The sequence below is a fragment of the Mixophyes fleayi genome, chromosome 5 (assembly GCF_038048845.1).
Source record: "Mixophyes fleayi isolate aMixFle1 chromosome 5, aMixFle1.hap1, whole genome shotgun sequence".
NCBI classification, from domain to species: domain Eukaryota; kingdom Metazoa; phylum Chordata; class Amphibia; order Anura; family Limnodynastidae; genus Mixophyes; species Mixophyes fleayi.
This window is the reverse complement of record NC_134406.1, coordinates 186,932,655-186,946,163: the sequence shown is the minus strand read 5'-3', so window position 1 is coordinate 186,946,163 and position 13,509 is coordinate 186,932,655.

Genomic DNA, 13,509 nt, shown 5'->3' with positions numbered 1-13,509 from the left:
AATGCCGGGCCACAGACAGCATCTCCTGCACGTCCCTGTCATTTTTTTAAAAGCTCTGCACCACCAAGTTTACTGTGTGAGCAAAACAGGGAATATGATGGAATTCACCCAGCTGTCAAGTTCTCACAATATTGGTGGCGTTATCAGAAATGACATATCCTGAGGAGAGTCCAAGTGGGATAAGCCCTGTTGCAATGACATCCCTTAGTTTTTGTAACAGATTGTGAGCTGTATGGCTCTTAGTGAAGCTGGTGATACACAGAGTACCCTGCCTCTGACAAATGTGACATACTTGGGAACATGCTGCTGCTGTTCCTGCTGCTGAAGGCGAATCACCAACCCAGTGGGCTGTCACAGTCATATAATCTTTAGTTTGCCCACTTCCGCTTGTCCACATATCTGTGGTTAAGTGTACAGTGAGTAGAATGGCATTTTGTAGCCCAATAATTACATTTTTACGAACCTTCTGGTAAAGGTGAGGAATAGCTTTTCTAATGAAATAGTGGCGTGATGGAATTTGGTAACGGGGACACAAGACCTCAAGTAACTGCCCAAAACCAGCTGCATTAGTGGTAAAATTCAAACCCCAAGATGGCGGCTTTGGTTCAAATGCTGCGACCGGAAGTATGGCGCAGTCTGTAATGGACTCTGTTGCATCTGTGTCAGCTAACTAATAACTGTGTTGTGCAGCAGGAGGAGGCTCAGATTGATCGTGCAATGAGTGAGTCTCTTGGAGAACTAATGTCTGCAGGGGCCAGCATTACCACAGGTGTAAATAAACTGAGTTCAGAGACTGAGGCACCAAGTGCTTTGGACACTGAGATAAGGGGTGAGAAACTTGCATTTGCTAGTTCACCTAGTGCTGGTACTGTGTCTGTGCAATCAGTATTTGGGCCTGCTAGTATTGGAAAATTACCCAGTGGGGCTCAGTGTGTAAAAGATATTGCAATTAGTTTGGCTGAATCTGTTTTGGCTAATGCTATGTCTGTGGCTGCTGCTATGCCTAGGGATGGGGTTGGGGAGATCCCTGATCCTCCAGTTACTTCTTTAGAGCCTCATCCTGGGACTTCAGGTACTGTGGGTAGGCCAGCCCTTTTGTCATATGCTGGGGTATTAACAGGGAAGCAGGTGATGACTCCACAGCCTGTGTTAGGAGGAGTGCCACCAAAACGGCAAAATGTTGTTCAATTAAAATGGACAAGTAAAGAGACCCCCCCTCCCCTTCTTTAGAGCCTCAACCTGGGACTTCAGGTGCTGTGGGTAGGTCAGCCCTTGTGTCATATGCTGGGGTATTAACAGGGAAGCAGGTGACGACTCCACAGCCTGTGTTAGGAGGAGTGCCACCAAAACGGCGAAATGTTGTTCAATTAAAATGGATAAGTAAAGAGACCCCCCCTCCCTCTAGGCCTGATTTTCTTAATCAATTTTTTACACTGGGCTTTGTAGCTAGTGATCTGTTTGTTTGCATACACCCTGTAGGCTCCCCTGAATATGACATTAGCTTTTCCACCTATGAGGGTCTTCAAGCATTCTGGAATATATGGGGTTCTGTTAAAGGGCAGAGCGCTTGGCTAAGATATAGAGCTTACGCAGTTACTAGACAAGAGCAAGTTAGGATTACAATATTAGTCCGTAACGAGTCTTTGTCAATGGCAGATCTGTCCTTTTGGGTTAAACGTTACGCAGACCTACTTTCACCCTTAAGTAAGGTGCCGGATGCAGAACACAATGTCTGGGGTGGGGCCTGGTCCACGACTGTACGGCTGCGGCAGAGTGAGGGGCGTACTCTGCATCTTCCATCTGCAGCCTACATAGGTCGGGATATGATCCAGTGTTTCTACCCCGGGCAGCCTCGTTTATGCCACCGATGTGGGTCTTTTCGTCACATTAGCAATAATTGTACGGAATTGAAGTGTTCTCTGTGTCAGGGGCTAGGGCACACTGCAAGGGATTGTACTGCAATTAGGTGCAACTTTTGTGGTGAGGATGGCCACCCATATAGTAGATGCCCACTGGTGGATCATAATAAAGTTTCTTCAATTGTGGTTCCCACTATGACCCCCTCAGTAGTGGGCCCTATGGTTGAAGAGGGAATAGTCTTGCAACAAAGCATGGAGGGTACTCTGGAGTGTGTGAGGGAGAAGGCTGTGCGAGACAGATCTCAGAATAAGGCACATGCCGCTCCTGATCACGTCTCAGAGTCGAAATGGAGATGGAGAATGAGGAATGGACCCTAGTGGGCAAAAATAAAAGGAGAAAGCAGGTGTCCAGCAAATCAGGGGACATTGTGGTTGTAAATCGGTTTCTGGTTATTTCCAGTGAAGAGGAGGAAGAGGGAGAGGTGGCTAGGGACATAGAAGGTGATTTGAAACTTAGGCCTAAGCGTCAGAGGAAGAAGGTGAAGAAGTTACCTAGGAACCCCCCCTCAGTTACAGGTGGATAAACTCCCTGTTGGTGTAGGGGTTGGGTTAGTGGTAGAAGGAGGGAAGGGTAGGGGGAAGAGGCAGCCAGATTACTAAGTGGTCCCTTCGACATCTAGGATGGATCCTGTTCTTGGAGTTGCTCCAGTTCCCTTGACCCTTAACACTATAATGCCAGGGGAAGTACCCACCCATGTAGAGACTCCAGAGGTTAATACTCATTCAGGCATTTCCTTGGGTACAATTGCTGTTCCTAAGCTCCTTAAGGCCTCTGCTAAAGAGGTAGTCATTACTAAATCCATCCCCCCTGATAAGGACAGTGTGATGGGGGGCCAGGTATGGTTGACATCTTCAAAAGAGTGTTGGCGGGAGGACTTAGGTTTCAAAGCCTCCTTCAAAGGAGTCGAGGAAAGAGCTGGTCTCCTCTGTGGGACACAGCTAAAATAAGTAAAGTGGAACTAAATGGGCCTACTTCTATAACCAAGAATGATGGCTCCCCAACCTATTAGATTTGCCACCATTAATGTGGCATCTATAATGTCCGAACGAGCTCGCTACATGTCCTATAGTATTTTTGACACGTTTGAGGTCGATTTTTTATTTTTGCAAGAGACTAGGGTAGGTCAACTGTCGGACCTGCACAAAGCCAAGCGTGAGTGGAGGCGGGGTCCCTCCTATTGGTCTCTTGCGGCCGAGCCATACGGTGGGGTGGCGGTACTTTTTACCGGCATGGTAACCATTCAGCGGGTTATAGAACTTGAAGTAGGTAGATGTATGATTCTGGATGTCACTCTGAAGGGGTGCGACCTCAGGTTAATTAATATCTATGCCAGTCGGCAATCTAGGTGGGACAGGAAGTGCCTTTTCAGAGAGATAAAGCCTTACCTTTTTACAGCCTGGCTGTCACAGGCACTAGGAGTCTTTGCACAGGATATCACCAGATGATGATCTTACCAGAGTAGTGTGGGTTACACAGTGGTCCTCTGGTAGCAGGGTGACTAGCGGAACATATGACTCAGCAGATGGTGAGAGGATGCAAATAGAAAAGTCAATGACTAGCAGCAATCTGGTTAATGATTAGGTAGATATAAACACGAGGATCTTGATGGACGTGAAGAAGTGCAGGAAGGTAACAGGGAAGTTGTACCACTGCTTATGGTGAAGAGACTTGTCCAGGTGCAGGTGGGTAGCGGGGAAGTCAGTGGTCTGCGTATAGCAAGTTGTACCAATGCTTATGGTGAAGAGACTTGTCCAGGTGCAGGTAGGTAGCGGGGAAGTCAGTGGTCTGCGTATAGCAAGTTGTACCACTGCTTATGGTGAGAGGACTTGTCCAGGGGCAGGTAGGTAGTGGGGAAGTCAGTGGTCTGCGTATAGCAAGTTGTACCACTGCTTATGGTGAGAAGACTTGTCCAGGTGCAGGTAGGTAGCGGGGAAGTCAGTGGTCTGCGTATAGCAAGTTGTACCACTGCTTATGGTGAGAAGACTTGTCCAGGTGCAGGTAGGTAGTGGGGAAGTCAGTGGTCTGCGTATAGCAAGTTGTACCACTGCTTAATAGGTGAGGAGGTGTACAAGTGTTGATGAGTGGAAACATAGAATGTAGACACTGAGAGCACAAGGAACTTGATCCCAAACTATATGCACAAGTCTATGTTGGTGTGGCAGGCGCTGCTTGACAGAGACGAATTCACTACTGGAATCCAGGCTAATAGCAGAAGGTCAATTAGCATATGGATCTCACGACTGAACAAAGAGGTAAACTTCCCAGCAGATATGCGGAGTAATAACACAGTCTCAGGGAGATAGAGGATTCCGTGGGTAAGTGGAGAACAGTCCAAGCGGATATGCAGTAAACAAATACAGTCAATAGAAAGTAAGAATACCGCGGTTCAGTTGAGCAGACTGTCCACGAGAGGATACAGGAACAGCTGAGCGGCTGCACGCCAGCACGAGTAAAGAAACCACAGGTGAGTGGTAGCGGTAATCAGGGTCCGGGTCAGCACACAGGCAGAGAACTTGAGGAGGTAATAGCGGACTGGAAGCCGCAGATGATTAAAGCAGGAATCAGCAGGGAACTGAAGACATAGTAGAACACGGGAGACTTGAAGCGGTCTGGAAACCGGCAATGAGTTGAGCAGGAATCAGCAGGAAGCTGAAGACATAGTAGAACACAGGAACACCTTCAGAGACTCACAGGGAATGAGACTCCAAGATCAGGCAACGAGGTAATGAACACAGGTGCTTTAAATAGGGAGCGTTGCCTGATCAACCAATTAACTAAAAGCAAAGGTCAGAAGAGTTCTTAGGAACTGCGCATGCGCAGACCATCAGGATGGCGGGCGGCCACGGTTTAGGATAGGTGCTGGCAGGAATACTGGAGAGCCACGCACCAGTGAAGAGGCACTCACGGTCCGGTGAGTGACAGTACCCCCCCTTTTAAAGGTGGGCACAGAACACATGGAGCCGGGTTTGCCCGGATACTTAGAATAAAATTTTCTTAGAAGAGCTGGGGCGTTGAGATCTTCTGCCCGAATCCACGAACGTTCTTCGGGACCAAAGCCCTTCCAATGAACGAGGAAACGAAGAACTCCTCGTGAAATTTTTGCATTTAATATATGAGTGATCTCAAACTCCTCCTCTTGATGAACTTGAACTGGCCGAGGTGCTGAAGGAGGAACAGAGAAACGGTTGATGATAAGAGGCTTGAGTAATGACACATGGAAGGTGTTGGAAATACGAAGGTTCTTAGGTAGTAGAAGTTTGAAACAAACTGGATTTATCACTTGAGTGATCCTATATGGACCAATAAAACGAGGAGCGAACTTCATAGATGGAACCTTCAAACGAATATTTTTGGTTGATAGCCATACACGATCTCCAATTTTAAGTGGTGGAATAGCCCGTCTCTTTTTATCTGCAAAGGACTTATATCTGGCAGATGTCTTCTTTAAACAGGTTTTAACCTGAGACCAAATATTTTTGAAGGTCTGACAAACAGTCTCTACCGCAGGAACTTGGGAGGGAGGGAGGGCAGGAAATTTCGGGAAAGACGGATGGTGACCGTAAACCACAAAGAATGGACTTCTTGAAGATGACTCATGATACATGTTGTTATGGGCAAATTCAGCCCATGGGGGCAAATCTACCCAGTTGTCTTGGTTGGCTGAGGAGAACATCCTTATGAAAGTCTCGAGATCTTGATTGACTCTCTCAGTCTGTCCGTTTGATTGAGGATGGTAGGAAGATGAGAGTGATAATCGAATACCCAAGGTCTTACAAAGGGCTCGCCAGAATCTGGAGACGAATTGCACTCCTCTATCTGAAACAATCTCAGAAGGACATCCATGAATTCGGAAAATCTCTTTGATGAAATGATCAGCCAGAGTAGATGAAGAAGGTAAACCGGTCAAAGGAACGAAATGTGCCATTTTCGAAAATCTATCCACCACTACCCAAATGGTATTACACTTTTTACTAGGAGGAAGATCTGTAACAAAGTCCATACTAATATGGGTCCAAGGCTTGGAAGGAATGGGTAGTGGTTGAAGTAAACCCGCTGGTGTTCTGCGGGGAGTTTTAAACTGGGAACATAACTCACAGGCAGCCACGAAGTCTTTGACATCTCTCCTCATAGAGGGCCACCAGTAGCTTCGAGAAAGGATTTCGAAAGTCTTGCGTTCACCAGAATGTCCAGAAAAACGTGAAGAATGAAACCAAGACAAAATTCTCTTCCTAAGAGATGGAGGCACGAGAGTTCTCCCAAATGGTAACACCTTGGTGGATGAAGCGGCCAGAGAAACACATTTGGGATCTGATATAGAATGGTTAGAACCATCTTCAACGTCTGAGGACATCACGAATGCTCGGGATAGGGCATCTGCTTTTTTATTTTTTGCAGTTGGATTGAAGGTTATAATAAGTTCAAACCGAGAAAAGAAAAGAGACCATCTTGCTTGACGAGGATTCAAACATTGAGCTGACTGTAGATATGACAAATTTTTATGGTCTGTAAAAATTGTTACAGGATGACGAGCTCCCTCCAGCAAATATCTCCACTCCTCTAATGCTGCTTTTATGGCCAGCAACTCCTTGTCCCCGATGGTATAATTCTTCTCCGCGGGTAGAAGACCCCGGGAATAAAAGGCACAAGGATGGAATTTTTGTTGCTCCGATCTTTGGGATAAAATGGCTCCTAAGCCAACATTAGAGGCGTCTACCTCTAGGAAGAAGGGAAGTGTCACATCAGGCTGTCGAAGAACAGGAGCGGAGGAGAAGGACTCTTTGAGACACTGGAAAGCTTGAAGGGCCTCGGAGGACCATTGTTTAGTGTTGGCCCCCTTGCGAGTTAGGGCCACTATAGGAGATGCAATAGACGAAAAATCTTGAATGAAACATCTGTAATAATTAGCAAAACCTAAAAAACGTTGGATTGCACGAAGAGTAGTTGGCTGGGGCCAATGTAATACAGCATTCACCTTTTCTGGATCCATCTGAAGGCCAACTCCGGAGACAATATATCCCAGAAATGGAATCTGGGGCAACTCGAATGAACATTTTTCTAATTTGCAAAATAAAGAATTTCTTTGGAGTCTGGAAATGACCTCTGCCACGTGTTGATGATGAGAGGGCAGATCCTGAGAACAAATTAATATGTCGTCCAGATAGACGACGACACAAACATATAACAGGTCCCGGAAGATCTCATTCATGAAACCCTGGAAGACAGCGGGAGAGTTACACAACCCGAAGGGCATAACTAAGTACTCATAATGCCCATCTCTGGTGTTGAAAGCTGTCTTCCATTCGTCTCCGGACCTGATCCGAATTAAATTATAGGCACCTCAAAGATCCAGCTTGGTAAAGATCCGGGCTCCCTTGATACGATCGAAGAGCTCAGTAATTAACGGAATGGGATACCGATTTTTGATGGTAATGGCATTGAGTCCACGAAAATCTATACAGGGACGTAATGACCCATCCTTCTTTTTCACAAAGAAGAATCCCGCTCCAGCGGGAGAGGAAGAAGGTCGAATAAATCCTCGCTGGAGGTTCTCCTTAATGTACTCAGATGTAGCTTGAGTCTCAGGTAAAGAAAGTGGATACACACGGCCCCTAGGAGGAGTCTTGCCTGGTTGTAGATCAATCGGACAGTCCCAAGAACGATGTGGAGGGAGGCGTTCAGACTGAAGCTTATCGAATACATCGGCAAAGGAAGCATACTGTGGAGGAAGACCCGGTGGACACGATGAAATGGAGGATTGCTGTATCTTGAGTGGAACAACTTGAGAAAGGCTACGATGATGACATTCAGACCCCCAGGACGTGACTTGAGGAGTGTTCCAGTCAATCTGAGGGGAATGAAGTTGAAGCCATGGAAGGCCTAGTACAATAGGACTGGTAGTAACAGGAAGAATTAGAAATTAATTTTTTTTCCTAGTGTAAGGCTCCAATTTGAAGAGTCAATGGAGACGTACTCTGAGTAATGAGACCATTAATTATACGTGATCCATCGATAGCAGTAACGGTAATGGGTACCTTTAAAGAAATCACTGGCAGGGACCATTGATTCACTAGGGAACTAGAGATAAAATTTCCTGCAGCTCCAGAATCTATAAGTGCTTGAGTGTCAAAGGATTTGGTAGCAAAGGAAACGGTAACATCAAAAGCACAAACTTTCATTTTCGTGGAACATGGAGAGGACTCCAGGGACCCTAACTTTACCTCTCCAGAACTGGTTAGGGCCTGGCATTTCCCGACTTCCTAGGACATGAGTTTAGCATGTGAGTAGAATCAGCACAATAGATACAGAGTATATTTTTTACTCTTCGTTCCCTCTCCTCTGATGTTAATTTGGAGCGACCTACCTCCATAGGTACTACTGGAGATGGAGCATTACGAACTTGAGGTACTGAGTGAAGAGGTGCTTTATAGGAAGTTACTTTCTCGGAATCTCTCTCACGAAATCTCATGTCTACACGATGGCAAAGAGAAATCAACTCATCCATGGAGGAGGGTAGTTCTTGTGAGGTCAGTGCGTCTTTAATCTTATCAGAAAGCCCCTGCCAGAAGGTGGCAATCAAGGCTTCAGTGTTCCACTGAAGTTCAGAGGCAAGTATCCGAAATTGAATGACATACTGAGCTACGGTGCGAGATCCTTGGCGTAGTCGGAGGATGCTGGAAGCTGCAGAGATAACACGACCAGGTTCGTCAAACACACTTCGAAACATGGAAATAAACTTGGCACTATCTTGCAACAAAGGGTCATTTCTCTCCCACAGAGGGGAAGCCCATGCGAGAGCCTGTCCGGAAAACAAAGAGATGAGATAGGCCACTCTGGAACGATGAGTAGAGAAGTTATGAGGTTGAAGTTCAAAATGAACGGAGCATTGATTAAGAAAGCCCCTACAGGATTTGGGATCTCCATCATATTTAGAAGGAGTAGGCAGGTGTAGCGTGGAAGCGATGGACACCTGGGATAGCACTGGGGAAGGAGATGGAGACACTGGAAGCTCAACGGTTGCTGCTACATTTTGCACAGGGGTTCCTTGGGAGGCTAAAGCCTGACAAAATTGCAATAACTGTTGTTGGCGAACATCTTGTTGTTCGATACGGGTGACCAGATACTGCAGCATCTCTATAGCTGTTGGTTCCGATCCTGGGTCTGTCATGGCCTGATCTTACTGTCACGGGCACTAGGAGTCTTTGCCCAGGATATCACCAGATGATGATCTTACCAGAGTAGTGTGGGTTACACAGTGGTCCTCTGGTAGCAGGGTGACTAGCGGAACATATGACTCAGCAGATGGTGAGAGGATGCAAATAGAAAAGTCAATGACTAGCAGCAATCTGGTTAATGATTAGGTAGATATGAACACGAGGATCTTGATGGACGTGAAGAAGTGCAGGAAGGTAACAGGGAAGTCAGTGGTCTGCGTACAGCAAGTTGTACCACTGCTTATGGTGAAGAGACTTGTCCAGGTGCAGGTGGGTAGCGGGGAAGTCAGTGGTCTGTGTATAGCAAGTTGTACCACTGCTTATGGTGAAGAGACTTGTCCAGGTGCAGGTAGGTAGCGGGGAAGTCAGTGGTCTGCGTATAGCAAGTTGTACCACTGATTATGGTGAGAGGACTTGTCCAGGGGCAGGTAGGTAGCGGGGAAGTCAGTGGTCTGCGTATAGCAAGTTGTACCACTGCTTATGGTGAGAAGACTTGTCCAGGTGCAGATAGGTAGCGGGAAGTCAGTGGTCTGCGTATAGCAAGTTGTACCACTGCTTATGGTGAGAAGACTTGTCCAGGTGCAGGTAGGTAGCGGGGAAGTCAGTGGTCTGCGTATAGCAAGTTGTACCACTGCTTAATAGGTGAGGAGGTGTACAAGTGTTGATGAGTGGAAACATAGAATGTAGACACTGAGAGCACAAGGTACTTGATCCCAAACTATATGCACAAGTCTATGTTGGTGTGGCAGGCGCTGCTTGACAGAGACGAATTCACTACTGGAATCCAGGCTAATAGCAGAAGGTCAATTAGCATATGGATCTCACGACTGAACAAAGAGGTAAACTTCCCAGCAGATATGCGGAGTAATAACACAGTCTCAGGGAGATAGAGGATCCGTGGGTAAGTGGAGAACAGTCCAAGCGGATATGCAGTAAACAAATACAGTCAATAGAAAGTAAGAATACCGCAGTTCAGTTGAGCAGACTGTCCACGAGAGGATACAGGAACAGCTGAGCGGCTGCACGCCAGCACGAGTAAAGAAACCACAGGTGAGTGGTAGCGGTAATCAGGGTCCGGGTCAGCACACAGGCAGAGAACTTGACACGGGTAGAACAACGATGAGCAATGCAGGAATCACTGGAGATAGCGAACACGAGTAGAACACTGGAGGTAATAGCGGACTGGAAGCCGCAGATGATTAGAGCAGGAATCAGCAGGGAACTGAAGACATAGTAGAACACGGGAGACTTGAAGCGGTCTGGAAACCGGCAATGAGTTGAGCAGGAATCAGCAGGAAGCTGAAGACATAGTAGAAAACAGGAACACCTTCAGAGACTCACAGGGAATGAGACTCCAAGATCAGGCAACGAGGTAATGAACACAGGTGCTTTAAATAGGGAGCGTTGCCTGATCAACCAATTAACTAAAAGCAAAGGTCAGAAGAATTCTTAGGAACTGCGCATGCGCAGACCATCAGGATGGCGGGCGGCCACGGTTTAGGATAGGTGCTGGCAGGAATACTGGAGAGCCACGCACCAGTGAAGAGGCACTCACGGTCCGGTGAGTGACACTGGCAGGTAGTTTTTGGAGGTGATTTCAACACCATTATTAGGCCCAAAGACAGGGAAGGATCCAATTCTACGCTGGGCTACGATTCCCTTTTTCTAGTTAGCATGGTTAGACAGGCAGGTCTGGTGGATATGCACGTTCGCCATTCCCCAGACCTCACAGGTTTCACCTTTTATAGAGGTAGAGGTAGGTCTAGGATAGACAGATTTTTTTTAAGGAGGGCTCTGCGACTTCGGCACCTGTGCTGAGGCCTGTGGAGTTCTCCGATCACGTTTGTCTGTGTGTCAGCTTGAACGCCTCAGAAACCCCCCAGAAAGGCAGGGGCCTGTGGCGCCTGAGCCCTGAGCTCCTAAAGGAGGATGAGATTAGACTGTCCTTCAGGGACTTCTTTGAAACACAGGAATCACTTTTGGAGGCAGGTTGGAGTAGGTCAGAGTGGTGGGAGGTTTGCAAGAAGCAAACTCAGAGCTTCTTCTGCCAACTAGTAAGTCACAGAAACTTGGTAAAAATGAATACCTACCCAGCTTTGAGGCGGAAACTTGTATTCCTGATCTCTGAAGAGGGAGACGGTGGGGAGATCTCCCGGGTGAAGGCTCGGTTAAAGGAGTGTCAATATGATCGGTATGCTTCCTTAGTTCTGGAGAGGGATTATGGTCAATACCACTCGCCAGACCCCTACCAGACCTGTAGGAACTCGATCAATGCTAAGGAGGTGAGAGGTCTGTGTGATGAGCGGGGTGTCTTTAAAAAGTCTCAGGAGGGCATTCTGGGCATCATTGGCTGGTGTGAATAACTTGCATGCTGCGCTTGACACCCTGGATGGTGATATAACGGTAGACGAGGTCAAGGCTGCCATAGATAGTCTGTCTATGAAAAAGTTCCCAGGACCGGATGGCCTGACATCCGAGTTTTATAAGACCTTTGTCGACATCTTGGCACCTCGCCTTATGGAGGTGTTTAATGAGTGCCTGGGCAAGGGTTTACTCCCTCCTTCCATGAGGACATATACCCTTATAGTATTTTCCTAGGGATCGGACCAATCCAAGATTGAGAACTGGCGCCCCATTGCCCTTCTTAATGTGGATTGCAAGATTCTGGCAAAAGTGCTGTTTAACAGGTTGATTCAGATTACAGACCTGGTACTTTCTCCTTCTCGGCATTGCACCCTGAAGGGTTGTAGCACCTTTAGTGCTGTCTTTGGTGTCTGGGAGGCCGTTGAACGGTGTCATGCTGTCACGGATCAGAGTAGAAATACAGCTGAGGAGTCATGGATAGGTGAAAAACAAACAATGTTTATTGCTGGGGAACAGTTGATGACATAATATCTTGCAGAGTTTACCAGATATACAGCTGATGCAGGTAAATAGGAGGTGAGGTAATATTCCAGACAGCATGCACAGGGAAATGCACGGATAAGTCCCAGGTACAAATAAGGAACAGGTCAGCAGATAGTATGCTGAGATAGATCCCAATGCAGCATACAATCACAGGAGCAAGGCAGGAGAAAGAATCACAAGGTGGAACCTCAGGATATGACATCAGGATGACAACAATAACCAGCCCTGTGTGCTGAGAGTAACAGGTATATAAAGGGAAAAAAAGACCACACCCAGGTGCATGGAATAATTGGAGAGCAGAAAGGTTAACCCTTAAAGCACAAGAAATGCACAATAGCAGCACCTCTGGACATCAGAGGTACTGCTGCAAATACATAAAAAGAACAAATACAAATAATAAAGTCCAAAAGGTAGGAGCTGCCAGGCGGATCGTGACACATGCTTAGAAGTGGGGAAAGTATTTGCTGACAATGGACCAGTCAAAGGCTTTTGATCGGGTCAATTATGCGTTCCTCTGGTGTCTACTTGGCAGGTGTGGGCTCCCAGAGCGGGTGGTCAATTGGATTAGAGTGATCTACAGGCAAGCCGAAAGCTTCCCGCTTGTGAATGATTGGGTAGGTCCTTCTTTCTCGGTGACTTCGGGAGTCAGACAGGGATGTCCCCTGAGCCCCCTCTTGTACGTGTTTGCAATCGATCCCTTCATCAGGAGGGGGGAAGGCAACACAGTGAGAGGGGTGCAACTGAGCCCGGGGAAGCCGTTGAAAGTGGTGCCTTATGCAGATGATGTCACGACCGTGATTTTTGATGTGAATGAAGCGAAAGACGTGACGGTTGATATCTGTACATATTCTGAGGCCTCAGGGACCAGAATCAATCAGGATAAGTGTGAAGCTTTCTGGATGGGGGAGGAGGGTCGGCATTTTGACCTTCCGGACAGCCTTCCCCAATTCTTGGTATTCGATTTTGCCCTGGTGATTATGCCAAGTGAAATTGGGAGATTAGGCTAGGAGACATTGCCTGGCTCTCCTTCCACGGGAGACTCTATGTTTGAGGAAACCTCAAGGTAAGGAATGCCGATGATCGTGGCTGCCCACGGGAGGAGTGTCCAGGGGTGGAGGAGACAATGGATCATTTCTTGTTGAGGTGTTCTTTTAACATAGAGGTTTATGATGGGGTCTCGTGTGTCTTGAGCACGCCTAGTCTTTCGGGGCTTAGTTACCCTGAGGTTTAGGGCTTTTGATTTGATCACTCTGTTTTTAGTTACATTAGTGGTTAGGTATTACACGTGGAATGCACAGTGTTTAGTGACAATCCACAAAAAAGTCCTCCCTTGCAAAGAAGTGGTGGGAGATATTCTTCATGAGGTTTGGAAGATAAGGAATATGGAGAGGCAACGGATGGATGCTGCAAGCTGGGCCAGGCTTTGGCGTGGCTTGAAACCCCTTAGTGGGTGGTGGAAATCTGGGGCCTC